Source organism: Haliaeetus albicilla, chromosome 23 (assembly GCF_947461875.1).
Source record: "Haliaeetus albicilla chromosome 23, bHalAlb1.1, whole genome shotgun sequence".
NCBI lineage: Eukaryota > Metazoa > Chordata > Aves > Accipitriformes > Accipitridae > Haliaeetus > Haliaeetus albicilla.
This window is the reverse complement of record NC_091505.1, coordinates 18,519,166-18,541,543: the sequence shown is the minus strand read 5'-3', so window position 1 is coordinate 18,541,543 and position 22,378 is coordinate 18,519,166. Positions and strand designations below refer to the sequence as shown.

General features: G+C 40.6%; 1 protein-coding gene across 4 annotated transcripts in view; it reads left to right on the top strand.

The window, feature by feature from the left end:
• FGF13 (fibroblast growth factor 13) overlaps nt 1-22,378 on the top strand; it is a 264,504-nt gene that overhangs the window by 53,293 nt on the left and 188,833 nt on the right. Inside the window, exons 2-3 of one of the 4 annotated variants that reach the window (XM_069811471.1) lie at nt 14,392-14,560; nt 16,231-16,408. The exons of 2 other annotated variants lie outside the window; for them this stretch is intronic. The gene's annotated coding sequence lies outside the window, so the exon portion shown is untranslated. The remainder of the gene's footprint in view (nt 1-14,391; nt 14,561-16,230; nt 16,409-22,378) is intronic. One more of the 4 variants, XM_069811472.1, reaches the window with a different exon arrangement.

Sequence of the window (22,378 nt, the reverse complement as noted above, 5' to 3'; positions counted from 1 at the left end):
ACCCAAAGGGATTTTGGTGCAGGTGGCTGCCAAGGGCAGTGGTGGATAGCATGGGAAAGCAGGAGGTGTTGGAGTAAGTATCCACCAGACAGAATTGAGCTGAGGAGTGTGGCCTTTCAAAGAAACCGAGTATGATTTCTGCTGTTGGATCCTGCTCTCGGCAACAATTCAGGTGCAATAGAGAATGGTACCCACTCCCATGATTATCAATGAGTTATGACTTCAGGTGTTAAAATTAGGAAAGAAATTAAATTGTTTGTGCTGTTTTAATCTCTAGTGAATTCATCATGATGTTTCAGTGAAAATCAAAGGGTTGAATGCATTGCATCTTTATTTGAAATTTTCACTTTTGATAGTGATAGAATTTTGAATGCCATTCTTGCCAATGCACAAAGCTGGATCAACATGCTTAAATGTTTAGTCCTATGAATTAACTGTTGAGTTTTCAGGGTTAAAATGGTGTAGAACATGCAGTTAAAAGGAGAAGTGGGTCTAGTGCCTGAACTGAATGTGAAAAGCATTTGAACCATGTGAAGGCTCTCATGGTAATCAGAATATTTGGGTTGGGTTTAACACTTGAGTTGCTTAGCCAGGTTATGAAAATAATTCTGGTTTCTTTACTCTTTCCTATCTGGAAAGAGAACCTGATGGCTGTATTCCCTCTGCAGAGGGCTATAGGATTTTGCCAATATGGAGGTCCACTGGCAACTCTGTAAAAGCTGGAGAGCTGTGTATGACCTGTGTTAACACAAAGCTGCTGCCAGTGATCTCTGCCTCTGGCATACAGGAACAGCTTGTGGAGCTCACATGCTCCAGGTTGCAGTCCGAGGCAGGTAAAATTTTAAACCTGACAAATGTGAGTTCTCTGTAGGTCATTCAGGCATCATGAACATGGGAGGTTCATGAATACCTATCTCAAAACATCATTTCACTGAAAGAATAAATTTGAATTCATGCTGGTTTGCTTTGTACCTAGAAAAACTGTGGGGAAAAACATAACACAGGTTGTAGCTGTCTTCTCCTCCTCCTCCTCCTCGTCCTCTCAGCCCACCCAAGCTCCAGCAGAATTCTCACGGGGAGTCTGGTGCATTTCCCCATCTCTCAGCGTCAGAAAAGACAAAATAGCTTTTTTCCTCCCTTACACCCTAGAAAATTTCCATCATTTTCTGCAAGAATCTGAACGCTCTTGCTTCCCATGTAGGAACAGGACGATTCTAACATTGTGATAAATTAGTGCCTCTGCGACATGGGTTGCAGTTGGTGAATTACAGATGTTTTGCATTTGGCTGTTTTGCTTTTCTGCTTGTCTTTGGGTAGGTAGGTGTCTACTTCATGGTCCTTAAAGCAATTTGATGAGTCCTGTTAATAGCCATGTTCTAGACCTCAGCTAATTTAGTCAGCAGATCCTTGTGATAAATTAGTGTCTCTGCAACACGTCATGTGTCCTTCCAGCAAAGGGCACTTTGTTTCCTTTGCAGCTGATTGGAAGCATGGAGGACTGTTATAGTGTGGGCTCGGTTGATTACGCTTGTGGAAGACACGTGGCTCAAGGTGAATGCCTGCAGAGGTAGTGTCTGGTGTTCTCTGAGACTGAACTTGCTCACGTGAAGAACCAATTTGAAAAGCTGAAAAGGGTTCAGTAAAACACTCACTGGTTTGCAGTGATGCATTTCGGAGTGAATCAGCAAATCCTGATGTTCTTCTGAGTTCTACGTGTTCTTATCAAAGGTTTAGGAAGTATCTTTATGTGCAAATAGGATCAAGCTTTTATATTAGGAGTTGATCTTTTGTCCTCTGAGGGTGCATGTGCCACAAGGGATAGAGATGTGGCTATGAGAATAGGTTGAAACTAAAATGCACTTCTGAACCAAGTTCAATAATTTGTTGAAAGAAAGGCAGAAGATGTAGGCGATAAACTGAACTCAAAGCTCTCATGGTGGTGATGATAACGCCAACATAAAAAGGAAGGAATGAGCAATGGTGATGCCAGAGACTTTGTTGGTTTCTGCTTATTACTTGTGGCACTTTACTTAAAATGTAATAGTGGTAATAGAATACATGCTTCAAATCTTCATGTTTCAGGTCCTATGGCCTCTTAGGCTGAGGGAGTGGACTATGTGTTTATCTGTATGTAACATGTCTTTGGTGCTGTTATATCTAATATTTAAAAAAAAAAAGCAGCAAACTTGTTCTCATATATCTCAAAAGTTTGGAAGGTATTTTAAAGTGATGCTGTAGTATAAGTCAGGCTGAAAAAAGATGCTATGCTCACAGTTGTGACTGCTACAGGGAAGCGTTACTTGGGATTTATGCAGTGTGTCTGAAAAACCATGAGACTGGAGTGCTTGAGGGAGGCTTCAGTGTGAATAGCAGCTTCATGTCAATAATTTGGAAAGTTGTAGGCATGTACCACACCATGAAAACAGTGTTACCTCTGTTCTGATTTTGAAACCACCCATGAAACTGCTGTTTTGTGGAGGCTCTGAGTGGAGTTACCTAATTGTTATTTTTTTACTTGGAGATGACACTGTTACTGCTGTGTGATAGACACAAACATTTTGTATCAGAAAGTGGGAAAGCTCCTGCTGAAGTGATGGGAATGTTGCCTCAGTAGAATGGTTGTGTAAACTGAGGAGTTTGGTATCCCACATGCCTACTTTACTTCCCTATGTTTTTCTCCTGAATTTTCTTGATATGAGGAGTTTCTAAGAAGGTACTATGGTCTACTGTGTTCTTTCCTGCTAGTTTCATAACAGCTCTGCAATTAAAGTTAATCAACATATGCATACAATAAGCCTTCCAGTAATTCTATTTAATCATGAGGAAAACGTTTCTACAGCCTGGCCACATGCAGTACTCATAAATTAGCTCAGAACAGCGTTTCTAACATATCACCCCCCTTCATCTTCACTGGGGAATTTTCTGCAAAGCTATTAGTGACTTAAAGGAACCCGTTTGGCTTAGAAAAGATATGGTTTTTAAACCTTTAATTTCCGTGTTCTTTACGCTGGGAGGCCGCAGAAGCAGACTGCTAATATGCTGAGAGTCCACATTTGTGAATTAGCTTTGTGTTCTTTTTGACTAAGGAAAGCAGAGAAAAAGGAAAGCGTTTATGTGTACCATTGTGTATTTCATCTGCTTCACAAATGTATTTATCTGAATGTGAGAATTGCTGATTCAAGCCACTTCTCTGGTTTTGAGGCTGTGGGTGCACTTGGAGCATGGTTAATGCTGTGTACCTCGGGGTGCAGCATGGCCTGTGGAGTGCTATCTGATTAAGGTCTTCTCGGCACCCTTTTGGCTATTGTAACATGATTAATTTGTATTTAATTTAAAAGAGGAAATAGCAAGGGATTTAGAGGTCGATGCATCTGGTTCTCCAAGTTCTTCCCAGGAGATAAAGCTGAGATAAAACTACCGGGATGGAGGCTTGAATGCCAGGAGCAGCAGTGCTTTGCAATGTGACTTCTCCTGGCTTTCACAAGCTATATGAAGCATGGACTATTTTCATCGAACCCTTTTTCTACAAGATTCACTCCTTACTTTTATGTAGACTGCTTTTCGTTACTTTATACTAGCCACATCTTCTACAGACTGTGCAAAACCTGAAGCACACACCAAAAGATTGACAGTCCATTTAGACCTGTGTTCCGCTTGGCACCTTCCTCGCACAAAGACTGTGGTTAGCATCCCAGTACCCAAAAATGTGTGGTTGAAAGATGACAGTGAGTGGCTTCATGAGCTACCTATCTGAAGTGTTACAGATGTGTGTTCTGTGTTAGGTTGCGGAAAGCACAGCAGTTTGTAAAGGGTTAACGGGCTCCTGTGTTTGGTAGTTTGGAGAACAGTGCAAGTAGAAAGGAAAGCTGAGTAAAAGCAAGCTAAGGAGAAAGGTGAGTCTCTTGCCTTTTGGCTGGCTGATGCTGGAAATGTCTATCGAGATTACAGTTGAATGGTTTTCTGGAGATTTGCTTTTGTTTTGTAACCATTTTGTGATAATGCAGCAAGCTCTGAGGAAATGAGCTCGATGCGGACTGACGCTGGGAGCTTTGTTCTTCTCCTTGGCTGGCGGAGCTGCCTGCCCATGTTACATGCAGGCACCGCTCTGTCACCTCATCTGCCTGGACCCAGGCATTGTCTCTCACAGAAAAATAATACAACAAAACATGACACTTGATCACGCCTACATGGCAAAAAGATAGTTTCTATATGGTGAGCCTGGCCAAAGGAGGAGATTGGTTTAATATTTTTTTTTCCTTCCCTATTACACTTGTTATTGTGGATGGAGCCTGCATTGTGTAAGCTCTCAGCTGAGAAAAGATTTGGCATCATGTGAGTCAAGTGTCTTTTGTTCAAAGGATTGCAGTTTGCATACTCAACGAAAAGAATCTTTCTTCTATTTGGACAAGATCAGTGAAAACTTCTTGAATTGCCGCCTTCTCAGCCTTTTAAAAAATCTTTTTTAAAAAGAACTTGTCAAGCTACCAAGGGAAAAAACCAGCAGGTAGAGCATGCAACAAAATATAAAGTAAAAAATAACTTCAAAAGCTGTGTGTGAAACTTTCAGTCTTTGAGCATCATTTTCATTATTTATGTGACATGAAGTCTTACCCCCCCCGCCCCCCCCCACTGGATCTGTGGGGAAAAAAAGATGAAAACTTAGTTCTGAAGAGTAAATTTTTAATTCTGTTCCTTTTTGAACTCTGTATAACAGGTAGCAAAATAAAACTAAGGAAATAATAAAATAGAAGATTTTTTCCACATGTTTGTTTGGAAGATGTATGGGTAGAATTTGCCATTCCTGGTGACACATAAGAAATGAAAACATGTTCAAGAAATTTCTGTAGAAGTCTTCAAGAAAATATTGTGCGCTCATAAGGTTTGCAATGAACTGAGATATTTTTTGGGTCTATCAGTCAAAAGCCTTTTCCATATAACTGCTTCTAGGGACTCCAGTGAATTTACAAATAAGAGTAACTCTGTGATTAACCTCTTACCTGGAATTTACTTTCTCATGTTTTCCACAACAGCTGCTTGTCAGGTACAAGTCCACAGCGATCTGCTGCTAATACTGCAGGCTGGTTTAAGAAATCACTACCTTGCTTTGGGGAAAGCAGTCATCTGCATGGAGCCAGGAGAACTAAAAAGCTAGGGAGGATAGCTGAGCTGAATGAATTTTGAATTTCTATCAGGTGGAAAATTCTGGCATTTCAGCTGGTTTTCTTCATCCTAAATTAAGAACTAAGGTTTGGAAGGAAAAGACTTGACCTTGAGCTCTAGGTTGATGCAGCCATCAAGCAAAGTCTACTTCAAAAAGGTCACACAGCATCTATTTCTCTTGCTCCCTGGGTTGGTAATGTACCCAAGCTTTCTCATCACCCAAAAGCAAGCTGAGGACACAACTACAAGTTGGATGAAATTCCTTTGTGTAGAAAACAAAGGTTCTGAGGTTATTTTGAAATTTATAATGTTTAATTTAGCTATTTTTTATTTAAAAAAATAAAAAAGAAATCTCAACAGTTCTGGAATGGAAGTCTTTTGTTTCACTACATGGGATGAGCAGAAATATTCCTACAAATCATTTCGATACTAAAACGTTTCCTACTGTGGCATATTTGTTTCTTTGCTGCAGTTCAGGAAATTAAGCCATGCCCAGAGGAGGGCTTGGAGTTGTAAGGCCCCTCATGATTTCTGTAATCCTCTGAAGTCAGGTAAATCCATATGATTTGATCAGAGGAAAAGGTATGTGCACTGTGAACACTGAAGTGCCTGGAACAAGCGAAATAATGGTGGCTTGAACTTGTTGCCATTCAGTAATACATTGATAGCAGTAGGAAAGCAACGTGATACAGTGTGAATTGATTCAACCCAAAATGTCTTAGGACTGTCAAAAAGTATTCTGATGTAGCAGGAAATAATTCACTGAATTCCCTTTCCTGAACAGTAAAATTTGAGGAAATTTTCCTAGCTGAAAAGTTAGAATTTTGATTTTTTTCAGGAAAATCATGGGTATTCACCCCCACCCCCAATCTTTTATTTGGCAAGGCCTGCATATTCTGGTGTGGAGGCATTTAAAATTTCTCCTCTGTTTCTAGAAATTGTCTTCTGGTCATGCCTTCTGCTCTGATTCCTGACAGACATGTTACCTTTGAGTAATTGGCATGTGGTATAACTTGGAGCAGCCCTAAGAATACATATAAAAGAAACACTTTTGTTTCCTTGTTCTGCTTGTATCAGGGTTAACTGAGCTTGAAAACTGTGTTTGAATTCTTATCTATGTAGCTCTCTGAAAGAAATACTTGAAATGTACTGCTGCTAGGCATCACACTATATTATATATGTGTTGCTATCTGATCAGGCTGTTAAATGTTGCTTGATCATTCATTGTTGTTGCATCTGCTGGACAGACATGCACAGAAACAAAAGTCATCATGTTGTGGATTTTTTTTAAGAAATTCTCTCAAATTCACTAATTATTCCTTCTTCTTCATACTGTTACATTTCTTGCATCTTTTATGATTGAAAAATTAATTCCAACATTTAAGTGCAATGCAAAAACTCCTTGGACAGAGTGAGGCTGGGAACATACTTGCAAGTATACTTGAATAGTGTACTAGTACATGAGTCACAGATGTGACTTGTCTGATGATGCAAAATAGTGGTAAGCAAAACGCCCTTTTTGTTCTGTAAGCTACAAATTCCATCACTGGCTGAGTTGTCTGTGCCTTATGGTCACGTATGTCAACTTCTTCCTAAAATACTCAAAACGGAAGAAAAGCTCTAAAGAGATGAATTAAAATTCTGTTCTCCATGTTTTGGTTCCAAAGAGTATCATCGCTCATCCTGTCCTTTTATATTTTGCCAGGCATTAGATGGTTCAAAAGATTATTTTAGTTCATTTCAGTTTTGCTGTTGTACTTTTGATGCTTCCTGAGTAATATAGTATTTGACAGGGCTTGAAGTGAAACTTTATTCTATAAATAACCTTCCAGTTTTAATAAAGTGAAGGACAAACTCCACAGGCGATTGTGCTGAAAAGTTTTGCCTTGTCCTCTACCCTTCTCTCAACCCATGAACATACAGCTGAACCATCCCTGCTCTGCAAAATAGGTAGCATGGCAGCTTCAGGAGATGAAAAGAAATGGTGTGATGAGCTTCACTTCTACCCTGGGCTGCGTATTTCCTTTCCTTGTGAATAATTTAGGACCCAGTCCCACAATTCTGCTGTGACATGAACAGTTACTTCAAGAGTAAGGGAGCTTCCACTGAGAGGTAGAATTCTTCACAGGTGTGAAGATCTGCTAAAGTGAGTCTTTATTTGCTTTTTATTTCCTATCCTCATGACACACAAAGTAGCTGCGTTTTCATAAGAGGAAAATGCAAGGGTCCTGTTGTCGTCAGTGATCTTTCAAAGAATTTAAGTACAATTGTGCTCAGCCTGTGGAAATTTACCATGCTACCTACCAGGAGTAAGTATTTGTTGGATTTTTTTATGTGTTCTCAGTAGACCTTATTTTGCATTCACATACATTCATATGTAGTCCCTGAGGCCTTCACCAGGGGTGCAGGTGTTGCTATTCTGGTTTGCCATTTCCACCCTGGGCTTGCCTAGCTGGCAGGGCAGCGGGGAATCCGCTGGCCATGGCTTTGGTTTTGTCCTTGCTATGTGTTCTTCATCTGGTCAATCCCGGTTGTCCCCTCCTGGCGCACTATCTCCTGTCCCCTTCACACCCTGCAGCTTGATTCTTGTTTCCTTCCTGAATCCAAACCATGCTTTTCCTCATTGTTCAGCATGTCCGCCTTAGCTTCTCCCTTACCTTTATGAAGCCATTGCCGCTTTGTGTTATTTATTGCTTGTTTGCTAAAGAGCTGGAGTCATGCTGAACTGTGAAATGATTTCTCCTTTCTTACAGTCACAGTCTGTAATCTGTCATGTCTTTGAGATGGTTTCATGCTCTAGATCAGGGAATTTTTAATATTGTGCTCCTGTCTGGAGTTTTGCTGGGAATAAATCTCAAATTCTCACGGACGTCATCTACAGCCCTAGCTTCGGGCACAAGAAAATTGTGCTTGAAATAGTGTTAATGATGCTATACCAAGTACAGGGTGGGTCACGGTGTATATAAACTGTATCTGGTCAACTTGATTTTTACTGCTGTGACTTCCTATAATATGATAGTTGCTGGAGTACTGCAGCCACCTGCATTTCCAGCAGACCCAGCGTGCAGCAGCTGCCCCTTGTCGGGCAAGAAAAGGATGGAATATGAGATTGCAGCATGCATTTATATTGGTCAGCAACAAGGGCAGCACAGGGTCTACCACATCATGCCCTGGGCAAAGAAGCCATTTGGAAAAGTTGTGTGTAAGGAATAACATGTTATTCATTTCCTCAGTCTAGTTAGTCCATGAAAAATCACTATGACTGATGATAGTATTCCTAAATGCAGAAGAATCTGAACAGAAAGGAAAATACTTCCTTTAACACAATAAAACGGAAACCCCTGACATTACTTGAAACAACTGGGCAGCTAAAAGGCAGGGCAAAGATGCAGAAAAATCTGGAACACACAGCTCTTCCCTGACCTACAGGGCAATGGGTTTCCCTGTTTTGCTCTTTATTTAACCTATGTAAAGAATGATGAGAGAAATTAGTAAAGATGCTGCTGACACCCCTTGGCTGCTTTTTGGTCTTTTACTCACGATGGGAGGGCACAAAGTGTTACTGAGGCATTGAGGAGACTGGTTAATTGGCTCATGCGGAGCCTGGAGTCTGCTAGCTCTTGGGGCAGCTCTGGGTAAGCCTTCTGCTGCCTGCTTGGGGTGTCTGGAGGTCACTGAAATACCACTGAGTGATGAATAAGATGTTACAAGGTGAGGGTGCAACCAAAAGGACCAAGACTGTTTCCTGTAGCCTGCTGTGCTGGTTTTTTAGTTGTGAAGTTGGTGTCCTGCTGGAGTTCGGGAGCTCCATAACCTCAGGATTGCTTTCCTCTGCATGCAGAAAGGCTGGATGCTATTTCTCACTGAGTGGAGCTTTGTCTTCTATGTTTTTGGCTGCTATGAAGCCATCTGGAGGTGTCAGCTTGCACATGCTTGCTTGCCAAGCTGTGTTTCATGCAGAGACCAGGTAACACCTGCGAACCATTGTCTGTACAAACTATCAAGTGTTTTGCAGGTGGCACTTGAAGTGTTGATGTTCACCTGCGATGGGCTAAATGGTTTGTGTCATGCCTGCCCCAGGAGCTTGTGTTTCCAGGTTACACAACAGCATACGCTGACTTTCAAATCCTCTGAGCTTGGCACCTTTGACTCTTTGGGAGGAGACTGACAGCCAGAGCTCCTTAACAAATCGTCCAAAGAAATGAATTCCGAATCTGGCAGGGTTTGCTGGAGACCAGAGATCTTGTACTGTAGGAAGAAATGAGAAAGTTACCTTATTCTCTCGATTTGTAATTTAAGGATGACACTGTGGTCTTAAGTAGACAGAAGATTGCTGAGACTACATGTGAGAGTGATGGGGGGGGTGTGCATGTGTGGGTGAGTGTTTTGAGTGATCTCTATTTCATTTCTTAGCTGTTTTTATACTTCCATGCGTATAGCATAAGTGACATGCTTTTGGATGGGCCAAAGGAGAAGGGCAACAGAAAACCACGGGATTTAGAATACACATTACAAGAAAGTAACAGCACAATGCTTCAGTCTCTGTAGTAATAGAAAATTTGCCTTGTGTTTTGGTACAATATAGGAGGCTTTATGAGTCTCTTGAGAGAGCAGAGCCTTTCTACTAAAGATAGAATAATGGAAATTTTATGGAATAAACTTTATGCTATTGGTATACACCTAAGGAAAAATGGCTGGGAAAATAATTGTAAGAGGATGTGAAAAAAATCTTAGCTCTAGCATTTCGGTAGTAATTTGAATCAGTCTCTCAAATGATCTCATGGAACAACTGTCTTCTGTGTATGTTCATGCATTCTTGGTGGAAGTTGAAATAACTGTTATCACTTTCTAAATTTTCATAATACTCTGCTTATCAGATAGTGTACAGTTTGGCTTGTGTTTCTTAACTGGTTGTACACAAAGTATAGCTTCTAGGCTTGATCTTGCAAAGACTGCAGACTTGAGAGTAAAACTAAGGTCACACAGAGAGTTTGAATTACTTTTGTTCACAACTGTTCTGGTCATCAGTTGATCCACGATAATTATGCATGTCCTGCTCTCATCAGATAGAACTGTGTGTTACATGTGTCATATTGGCCACATTTTGATCTCATCCTTAGTTTGATGGAGAAGGCACTGCCCTAGAAAGTGGGAGATGTTGGGGAAGAGAAACCAGATCGCCTGCTCTTTGCTGTCACATAAAAAAATAGGAGTCTTTGAAATGTTGCTGTTGACTTCCTGTGTCTTCAAGTCAGTATGCCTGTTTGATGTGGTTTATAGTGAAATCAAAGCTATCCATGTCTCTGAATATGTTGTCTGGATTGAGCTCCTCGGAGGACTTCAATGCAGAGGCTTCAAACTGATTTAGTTTTGAAGGTGCACATCAGCATGCTCACGTTGCCCAGCAGCATGTTGGGGCTATAGCACAGCCTAGGTGTTCTGAATTTCATGCAAGATATACTTCTAAATATCCAAGTGCTTGCTCGAGATCTTGCCTCTATATTTGCAGTCTGTATAGGGTGGCTATGAAACAACTATGTTGAACAACTACTGTTGTTCAAATGCAGTCAGCCTAGTAATTTCTCTTAGGAAAAAAAGGAAGTATTTTAATTATATTTAATATTAGTCCTGCATAGACACAAATGCCAGCATGATTTATTTCGTTTAGCGGTATATTCCTCTCAACTGAATTATGTGTAATTGTGTAGACATGGTCACTTTAAATATTTTATGGGCTTGTATAATGTAAGACAGAGTGCAGCCTGTAGGGCCAGCAAGAAATATTACTGTATAACTTTTATTTAATTTTATTTCAGCAGTTTAATAATTCATTTTAACTGGATTTGAACATCAGAACGAGCTCATGGCTAGAGTGTAACCTGCTGCTGTAGTTCTTGAATAGACAAGTCAGAGGAGTGAAGAGTCTTGAATAGCCAGCAGATGTGAGCTACGCATGTGTTCAGGTTGCCATCTAATAGGAAATATCTCACTTGTTTGCTGCTTCAGAGGCAAACTGTGTTAAAGGTTTGAGCTGGCTTAGAAGCTTTCTGTCAAGGTTAGGGTTATGTCTTGTGGAAAATACAGACTTGCCAAAATAAAAAGCATTTTAATGAAATAGGAAGGGTTCCTTTGGAGACCTGTCTTGTTTGCTGCTATTTTACCTGTAGTCAGGATTTTGCTCCTGGAAGTCCTGGGGTAAGGGGAGAAAAGTAAATAATTGCATCACCTTCTCTGGCAGTATGGTACACCGGACCCAGTCACGGCCTCCATGAATCTTTCAAAGATGAAATGTGGCAGTTGGGTCTGTGCTGTTGTCACCCTTGGCATCCCTGAGATGTCATAGGATGGTCTTCCACCAGCTGGGACAATTTTGGACCTCACTCAATTTGGACAGGATAAAACCTTACATGCTTTCTGTCTTATTTTTGAAGGGAGGCAGGAGGGATCAGCAACATGGTCTGCTTCCTATTCCTGCTTATGGCAAAGTATGTGAAGTTCTTACTTATAGGCAAAGCTACTGTTTTGCCGCGGACACTGGATGCAGCTGAGCCCAATGGGTGTTACTGTAAGTGGTAAAATGCCTAGCGTAAAAAGGGAGGAATTGTTCCGTATGTGGTAGCAGTTGTGTTTTAGACCAACTTCTTGTAAGGCTGTGAGGCCTGATTCAGTGAAGTGCTGAATACTTTTGCAATGCAAAATGTATTAAGGATGCTCAGCACCTTTGCAGGCTGCTGACTTCTAACTAATACAGTACGTGACCCATAGCTCACCTGATTTTCATAGTCATTTGCCTTTTTAAAAAAAAAAAGGTCTGCCATCATTATTGAGAGAATATTTGTATTTATTTGCAGGATGAGTATCATTTAAGTCAGATGTTATCCTTTTCAGGTTTTGCCACTGGTCATGTCATAGATGGATTTGAATATGACTTATTTCAGTGAGGTAATTAACACTGCCAGCTTTAAATGCAGCGTCCACAACTGCTTCTCATTTTTGGCTAATACAATACAAAATCTGTCACTGATGTGCTTTTCATCTGGAATCATCCACCCGAGGATATCTGATCTCTTTTGATTTTATCTGCTTAAAAATGTTTAGTTGCTCAGATAAATGGCTAGAGCTTGAAGTATAAGGCACTGTGTAAATAAAACAGTTGTCCATCCAAGGAGTCTCTGCAGGAACCATGTAAATAGATTACAGTCAGGGTTATTGGGAAGCTCATCCGTATCTCTGCTTAAGCTCTCTGGTGTCTTTGTTTGTTTGTTTTTTTCTCTTTTTCTTTCAGGGTCATGTGTAACATAGTAGCCTTGTGAGGCTGATGCAGAACAAGAGTATCTTACCTGATATCTGCTCTGTTAACAAAATCGTGTTATTGTGGATGACCAGGATGTAACTGAATAGATCCAAAGCTTTGCATCTTGCTTTGATAAAGCAAGAGTTGATCAAAACTGTGACATTTTCAAACAAATTAAATACTTTATAGCCTACTTGAGTTCAAAAATTTGTACTCATGGGTCTTTCGGTTATTTGTGGAGTCTTTCCTAGAGGGGTAAAACGGATCATAATTTGATACAACGCAGCCTAACGCTTTTTGCTTTACTCAGAGTAAATGTCCAGATTTTGTATCAGTTGCTTTCATTTGTCTGAAATTATCAAAACTGCCTCTCAAGAACTGAGATGCAATAGCTCCAGAGGAACTGTAGTTAGATAAAGGCAGGGAGATAAATGTGCAGAAACGAGCATGAGTTCCTGCAGATCAGGTTCCGTGCCTCTGAGCATGCTGTACCAGAGTAGCCTTTGCTTCCCACGACTCTGCGTCCCCATATGCTTCAGCCTCAGTCCCAATAGTCCAGCTGGATAACATGCCTGTGGGGAGGCACTTGTATCCTCCTCCAGCAGATTCCCTGCCGGCAGCAACTCTTCTGGAGATCAGGGTCTCCATTCTGGCAGGGAGAGGGTGGTAACCATCTCCCAGTCCTTCAGGTTTCTACCTAATACTTGCCAAGAGACATCTTGTGTCTTCAGTACGGTCTGGCAGGTTTCCCTTCACCCTCCCCTTCCTCCTGTCCCATCTTTGCAGGCACTGTTAAGCCGTTTTACCTCTGCATCTTGCCTTGGTCTACCTGCAGTGTAGTAATGCTGCTGGTGTGTATGGCCATGTATGAGTGGTTTCTTTTCTAGTAGATTGAACTCCCATTCTCCTCATACCAGCTGCCAAAAGATGACAGCTATTGTGGACATGTAAAATCCAGAAAAGCTACTGATATGTTTTTTTAGGTGTAGGCCCTTCAGATTAGAGTCAAACAAATTGTTGATGTTTTGGTTTGTGGACTGATGAGAAAGATTGGAGGGAAAGAAGGCAGATAGGGGAACTGGATGGATACGAGTGTGTTTGGGGCAGTTCCCAACTAAGAAACAGTAATTTTAAGAAGTTTTGAAGGGTTAAACAAAATGTTTTGCATAGCTGAAATTATTTTTTTTGTTTGGGGTTGATTTTTAAACAAATCTAGATAAACCTCTGAATTGTTGCCATTTCAAATCAAAAGTCAATTAAAATCTCAAATCTAAATTTTGAATATTTTTGGTTAATTTTAATAGGGATTTCTCACTGAAAAAGTTTGTCTGAAAAATATCACCTACTACTTATGATGCTAGACAGCACATTTTATGAGACATTCGTGTTTTGACAAAGGAAGCTCTGTCATACAATTTGGTTTCGCATATTTTTATACTAACATTTAAATGTTGGGCTTGAACTACTCAGCTGTAAGAAAATATGTTTATAATCTCCTTACAGTCACATATTCTTGCATGCTGAAAAAGTTGGTTAGAGTAATTTGTAACTCTTCCAGATAATTTTAAAGCATGCATGTTTTAGAAGAAAAAAGGAACTGCAAACAGGAGCTCAGAAAGCAGCTTTTCATGTGATCATACAAAAGGCGACTGCAGAGCTTCCAGTGAAGCTTGCCAGTGACTGAATGTTGCTGTTGGAAGGATCCCACACTAGGATTTGAACACGTTGGCCAACCGTGTTGTATAGGTGGCCAAAAGAATGAATTCTACTTTTAGAGAAAACACCTGTCCCTGCTGCCTCCGGTCCTGTGCCGTGGATTCCTCTTGGCAGCAGAAAGAGATAGAGCAAGAGTGCTCTATTTTGAAAAGTATTTTTGGCACTGCAATAGTCTATTCTTACCTTCCAGATGTACCTCTTAAAATATTTTTTTCTTACAGTCTCTCCATGAAGTCTGTGCATGCATCTCCCATGTGACTTCCAATATTTTCAACCTTGGACCAAATTCTGGCCGAGGGCAGAGGGAGTTTTGCTAGAGCAATGTTTGGGCGACGGAGTCGCTGAGCGAAGCACCGGTTTTACTTGGAAGCTATATCTGCTGTAGGTTAGGTAAGGTAGAAACTTCATATGGGGCCTGTATTCTTGCATGAGATTGCATTGCTGTGCTTTTACATTTGGCTCTTGAAAAGCGGGAAATGTCATGCATGCATTGAAATTCGTGTTGCACTGAGAGTGCTGACAGAGACCTGGACAGACAACGTGGTTCCTGAGTGGGCAGGGTTTTGTGCTGAAACCTCTCCTTTTTGAAATAGGATTTAGAAAGTTGTATGCATCTATTTCTTTAGAGCACTCTTCTATAGAAGAGCGAGTCGTTTGAACCATGCTGTTTGTTTATGATACAGTAAGTAGCTGGCAAGTTTTGTGATTGTTTGAGCTGGACTCTTTTAATAACCATGTTTCTGATAGGAATAGTCAATGTTTCAGAAGAAAACTGTCAACAAGCTTGTTTTAAATCCTTTGAGCAAATGTTTGTGACAGTCACCTTACCTCCAAGATTCACAGAACATAAATATGAATGCAGCCAAAGCAAATAATTTATTTGAGCAAATATTCATAGGAAAATGAGCTGATATATTTGCATGGGGCTAAAACTTTCTTCATCACAGAGGTTGACCGAAGAAGTTAAGACTCTAGCTGGAGCTGTCAAGGAAAGACTTAGGTCAAGCGAGCTTGCTTACTTTTGTTCTTTCTTTTCCAAGCCTAAAGTTAAGATCTTAAATTCCTTCCCTTTGCGTACAAGTGCTAGGAGGAATGTAATTACCTAAGTGATAAGAATGTTGATTAATGCTGCCTAGACTGTTGATAACACCTATTTTAAAAGGTGAAAGCTTTTCTGCTTGTATGCTCCCATGTATTATAATGGAACATGTAGTCAAGAATTCGGCATTTTCCTCATGACTCCTGGTGTGTTGAGTCATCACACAAGCCTCTATTTGCTCTTTGTTATTCATTTATTTCATTACCTTATTTAAAATGACTTGGAAGAAAGGGTATCGAAAGCCTCTAGCTTTTTTTATTCAGTATGTTCTTTTTTCCCCTAAAAAAAAAAATATTTCTATTTACTAAGCAGTGAGCATCCGCACAGTGCCAGAGCCGAGCTGGAAATAGAACAGTGACTTCACCAGCTAGTTTTATAATGGAAAAACTGCAGTTAGCATATATTTTGCAATGCATGTAGTTGATAAAGCAGTGTGAACAGCTTTGCAGTGACTGAAACTTCATAATTATATCAACACGAAGAATGAGCCAGTATTTAGATGTGGAGTCACTTCTTTGTTGCTTTCTTCCTGGAAGTCTCAAGGCCATAAGAATTTAACAGTCTGTGAATAAATAACTGCTATTTAGCTCATCAGTGATGGTGTTGCAATTCTTATTGCCTCTGAACTTGCTTAAAGCTTCTAGATTTAATAGGAAAACTGCAACTGCAACTACATAATTGTCTGGATAACTATTATTGCTTGTAATAACATTACTCACAGTTTAATACTCACAGTATAATAGAGTATACTTGATTTGGGGGCAGAGCAATGACATATAAAAGCACCCTCTTCGGTTAAATTCTAGGAGACAGCAAATTTTTAGAAGGTTGGAGGGAGCTATTACATAAGGACAAATATTTACCTAATGTAATCAAACTCCTCTTTAAATCAGAACAATAGTGGGAGTGCAGTTACTATGGTTCTGTGTAATTTTGTGCTATATTTGGCAAAATTTGGCAGGACTAAAGCCCCAGCTGATCATCTGATTTTGAAAGGGAAGAGAAGAATATGGCAGGTTTGCATTCCCGATCTGTCCTCAAGATGATGGCACAGGCTCCCTTGCTAACCCTAAGCAAGGAAAAATAATCCTAAGAAATATTTATCAAAAAGCACCTTGCAGCACTGCAGAGCTGAGATGGTGAGTGAGATTTTGAAAGATGCTGTCTTTGGATGCCTTCCCTCTCCTCTCCTGTGCCTTGCACAGTTGGTTTAAAAGGACATGTGCCTCAGCCTCCATCCTGATCTCCCCACACCCTTGGCCCAGGACCCCATTTCAGCCCAGCCAGGGGCCACCAGTGTCTGCCTCACCAACGCTGTAGGATGTCGGTCTCCCATTCTGCCACCACCCTGCCCGGCCATGGGGTCCCAGTGAGCCGGCCTTGATCTACTTGTGATCTGCCGAAGTACTTCTTACTGTAAGCTGAATGAAGCTGATGGATAAAGCATTCTCTGGGTCATGCCCTTGAAATACTGATTTACTGACTGCTGGTATGCACTGGAGAAGGTCCTATTCCCCTGAGCTTTTCTGGGATGCAGAATTGTGTCAAGTGATGGACAGGTGGAGACATTGAAACAGGGGCAAATTTGACTGTGTGTTTTTATGGGGGTTTTTTGTTTGTTTTTTTGAATTGATCTCTTGCAGTTGGGCTGAATGCGAGTTCTGCATATTGCTTAGGACTTTGAACATCAGACTGCAATAATTAGTAAGAGATAATTAGCACAATCACAGTAAATCATCTAACAGCTTGAGCCATCTGATGTGACACAGAGTCTTTTCATACTTCATACGTAACCTTTCAGAGAGCATTTAGTGCTTCAGCAATGCAAAAAATAGAAGTGCGGGAGTGAAAACATTATCTTTTCTTGACAACGGATGATACACATTTTTCCTTGTCTTTCACCTAGTTCTTTGTCATATCCCATTTCCACTTGCATTAGAAAGGTACTGAAGTCATGGGCAGCTTGGAGAGTGCCAGGAGTGCCCATATGGGCATTATATATGGAACGGACAGTACATCGTTGTTTATATGACTGATACTCCGATAGACTAAATACTGCAGTTGGCAGACAGGAGGAGTAAAAGTATATGGTAAAAGGAAGCACTGTATAAGATGAAGCTGAGAATATGATTATTTTCGTAGGTGGCATCAAATCTTTGAAATACCTGATCTTTTGCATTTTTATGTTGAAAAGAGCATACCTAATTTACCACTCAAATAGCAAAGTTAGATACTGTTCATGGAGTGAACAAAAATGGCATTTATATGTAGCATTTGATAAAATTACAAAAGGTGAAATCGCTTGTTCTTTAAAAGTAGTCATGGCTTTAACTGAATTTTTTTTTGTTTTCAACTGATCATGCCTTTTCTCTCATTTTATTGTGGGAGTATTTTAACCTCACCTTTAAAATACTTAAACTTATCTGTATTGAAAATAAAAGCAGAAGTACCGAAATATTGAGAATATATGCAACAGTTACCATAATGCATTCGGACATCTAATTTTTATTTGTTCCTAAGCAATTATGTCAATCTTTTTTAATGAGCAGTGCTCCTTGTGGTTTATTGTGCCGGATAGGCTGGACAGAGGTAATCACAGTGTCGCTGGTCCAGTTTAGTGGTTTTCAAGCTGAGCAGAAGTTGGGCCATAGAGACGTGTGGTGGAGAAGCATAAAATACTGTCTTTTGGAGGGTGCAGATCATGCTTTTGTTGTTGATACTTGTATTATTCAGAGTAGGTAGGATGCTTTATCTTCTGAAAAAGTCATGCACAGAACAGTCTGAAAACTGATGATCGATCAAACTAAACATTGAATCTAGAGCCAGGACCTTTCAGCAGTAAACTTGGCCTGGCAGCATGCCCTGATGAAGTTGCTAACTGTTCTGTGTTGTAGTTCTACATTTTTATTTGGCGGTAATCACATTTACCCAGGTTCTTGGGTATAGCTGGAATTAGTTCATATTTCTCTAGCACCTCAAGGATGTAAAATATATCATCAAGATGTTGATTTATTTGGTGATTCAGAGGAAGAACTGACTCTGAACATCCTGAAAGCAAGCTCTGAAGACAAGAAGTTGGGATGTACCTTTAGAAGATATCAGCCAGTCTTGGCACTTGGCCTTTCTTCCCCAATACATGCTGTCCTTCCTCAAGGACATGTGGTCTCTCTTTCTCCGTCTGCTTTCTGCTTCCCCTCCATCCAGCCTGCCTGCTGCCCTTTGTTTTTGTTGGTTTTTTTTTTTTTTCTGTGAAGTTTAATTCTTCTTTGCCTAGGGTAAAGTCTTAACAAATCGTTGTAAATAGCATTGCCCCTTTACATTTGTTGCAGAATGATTTGCTTGGTTTGCTACTATTTAGCCTGACTGAAACAAGCTTCTGGCATATAATTACATATTCTGGTCATTAAATCCCTGTTAATAATGTACTGTATTAGATGCCATCTGTCTATTCAGAGATACTCCTGTCTGCTGAGTCATAAGTCACTGTGTCAGATGCTGCGGTAGGTCCATGTGTGTGTTACGGATGTCGCATTCGTGCCTTTCCTGGACCTGGGATAAGAGAGGACAGGCCACATCTCATCACTTCTCTTACTCCAGAGAAGTTGTGGGAAAGCAAGTGGATTCTCAGTATGTCACAAGGGAAAGAGAGCATCCTTGAACAGGCAGTGTTGGGAGAGGGTGAAATTTGTGTCAGCATCTAGAGCGATTTATGCAAGAAATAAGATGAACTTCTTTATCATTATCAATTTCGGGAAGACCTTAATGGGGAATGGCAGCGGATTCTTCATTAGCTATTTTTTAAGATGAGATTTCTCTTTCTGAAGAAGGTACTATAGAAGATCCAGATTTTAAGCAAGGCTCTCCTTGGAGTGATAGGAAAGGAGGTCAGGCCCATGAGCTGAATGTGCCTCACAGGGCACAAACCGGGAGGCTATCAGGGTCATGCTCAGGAAGAGAGCACGTTTCCCCCACTCTGGTCCACCAAAAAAACCCCTGCTGGGAATCACTTGTTTGTTTGTTTATGACCTATGTTATGCAAAAATTCAGCTTAAATTACCAGAATGGTTGGGTCTGGCTCAGCACTTACAATTTTTCTTAGGATTTGAAGTTTTATGAATGCTGTCCAAAACTCACACCTTGTAGGGACTCTTAAGTAACAAAACCCTGAGCCAGGATCATGTTTGTAAACATAAACTTTACCCTGGACTCCCTCCAGGACTTTTCTCTGTGATTCTCCTCCCTGTGGAAAGCAGGCTTAAAAAGAAGCAGGGCTCTGATATGAATTCTTCTCAGTTGAAGTTTGGGAACCAGTCTGCTCAAGCTGCTAAAAGGAATCAGCAAAATAACTTCATTCAGGCTCCTAAAGCCTTTCCACTGATTTCTCATAAATGCCAGCTTTTTCAGAGACCTGTACTAGAGATTTTGGGTGAATTTCTTACTGATTTATATATCGCTTGCCTTTTGTTCCTTTAAAGATAACACTTGTCTTGATATCTAGAAGATGATATTGGACCAGTCAGAGAGAACCTCTTCCAAAAATGTTACCTAAAAATATCCAGTGAGATCCAAGAAGAAACCAGACTGAGCAAGCAGAAACATTTCATTTTATCTATCCATAAAGAATCCATTGGGAGATTTTTATTGAAGGACTTGTGCAATAACTTGTGCAGTAAGTGAAGGAGAATGCATCATTTCCCCTGGAAGACAGGCAAATTGAATAAAAGTTATATCTCAAAAGTTAGGACAGCCTGGATAGCTCATCAGCTGGATAACCACGTGATAGACCTGGAGGCAACTTCAGAACTGTTATCTCAGCTATTATCAGTGGAACTAGCCAAGGAGTCAGCTGCTGAAGTTAGCAGGCTACTTTCTACATGGGCATCTGGTTCTTGCAGCAGGCAGTTTAACGCAGCCCATCTGTGCTGCCCATCCTTTTCCATGGTACGCTACCCAGGCAGGTAGTAAAATAGAGGACTCTTCTAGTACATTTCAAAAAGTGGGTGGATTTTAAAATGTAAGTAGTTGCTAAGTTGATGATCAACTCCTGAAGAAAAAAACTTCCCCCTGAGTCATAGAAATGAGCTTAACCGAGTAAACTGCTTGAGTATGACTTTCAGGAATTTTGCATGTTTGTCCACTTAACATGCTCAGCAAGTGTTGACAGATTCCTTGTGTAAAGAACGAAGGCAAGCATAATGGTGCAAAAAGCAGACATGCCTTGTTCACCCACTGTGACCTCAGGTAGAGATACTGCAGGGCACAGGATAATTGTGTGTTCCCTGAGCCACGGTAACTGGCTGGATGCCTGTTCTCAGCCTGTGGTGGACACAAGGTTAAATACCCTCTCTGAAGCATTCATGAAGATTTAACCGAGCATATTAGTATGCCTATTGCAGCAAGTTTGTTTTGCTTCACGTTTGTGGTGAGGACAGAGTGCATGCCTAGGCAAGTACTGCTCCAGGTGGCAGGTGGTAACTCACTGATGCATAGTAATTCGATTGTGTGTCTGGCCTCCGAGAAAAATTTTCTCTGTTTCTTCTCTTAATGGATAAGACCCTTTTCTAACAGCATAAATAATTCTTCCAGCCTTTGAAAATATGTTTGAGTTAATTGCAAAAAAAGTGAAATTGAAGGAATGAGATTAATTTCAAGCATGTATTCTATTTACAGGGAGGGGAACCAAAAACCTTTGAGGAAGAGGAAACATGGTCAGCACCTGAAGTTTGGATGATAATTTCTCTGTACTTGAAAGGACAGTTGTTCTGTAAGGGACAGAAGCAGCGAAGGGGTTTTTGACAGGTTTGGAGCCTCTGTACTTAGACTCCTGTGCTCAGCTCAGCTCATGCTTTCCTTCACCCTTGCATCTCTCCCTTCTTTGTCAGAGAGAGCTTAGTGTCTCCTGCATGCAGGTTAGCGAGGCAGTACAAGTGGTGACTGCTGGATGTCTCCTCTTGTAATGGCTAAGGAGTGGTTTAAAACTGCCTTTCCATCGAGACACCATTTTGGATCTCTTCTTTGCCTGGGTTTTGGTTTGGACTGAACTTTTACAAACTTAATATTTTTGAAGCATGTTCTCTTCTTAAGACATGGTTGAAATTTGCAAAAAATTTCACAGGCAAGTGAAGTGATAGAGGGGTGGATGGCTGGACAGTGAAAGTGTCTAATCTCCTTTTCTTGAGAAACAAGGTTAAAAAAGAAAAAGCTGGTGGTACTTCTGGGAGCCTTGCACTGACTCCTTGGACAGATTTCTGCATTCTTGGATTAGTCAGGATAAACCCCTAGATAATATACAGGAAGAGCAGTGAGTTGTGAAATGCAAAATTTTTCTGCAACAGGCCAATTAGTATTTTGCTTCTGCATTATTTATAGAAGCTCTGTTGAACTTGATGGTTATTCTTTCTATAAAACCGTGCTTGTATATGTACACTGCTTTTGTTGCATATTGTGAAGGTCAAATTTAAAACCTGCTCTTAAACGACACTCTGCATATTCTCCGTTCTACTGCTACACGTGTGTATTCATTGTACCGACTTGTTTCTTTGTCAGATCCATCCTTTGGCTTTCTGTATATGAAATTATGTTTAATCAGTTTTATACCAATATCCTGCCTGCAGATAGCTAGGTTTAAAAATAGACTGGCTCAGCTGTGTAAAGATGAGATACCCAAAATTATCCATGTGGGACAATTGGGATTGCTTTAAATGATGGGACAGTGCCAGCATAGCCTTAACTATGAATCAGAAGAGTGTACTCGGGGGGCTTTAAATCAAGCAGGGCAAATCACTCTTAACTTTGTTAGACTTGCCAATCATAGGTTTATGATGTAATTTCCCCCCTCTCGCCACAGAGGTGTCTATTCAAGTACTTTGCGGTCCTTTTCGCTGCGTCTTAGTGACACATATACACAAATCTACCCTTTTGCTATCTCAGGGAGGCTTTGGGCATATTGTCATCTTTTTGCTTTCATGCTGCTTCAAGAGCTGGGTGGGATGACTTGCCTAAGGTCATCCCAAGGAGTCTTGTTGGCACTTGGAATTGAGTATAGGCTTATGAGTCACAATCCAGTGCCATCGCCACGTGGCCTCTTCTGGTGTTATGATGGCTCATCT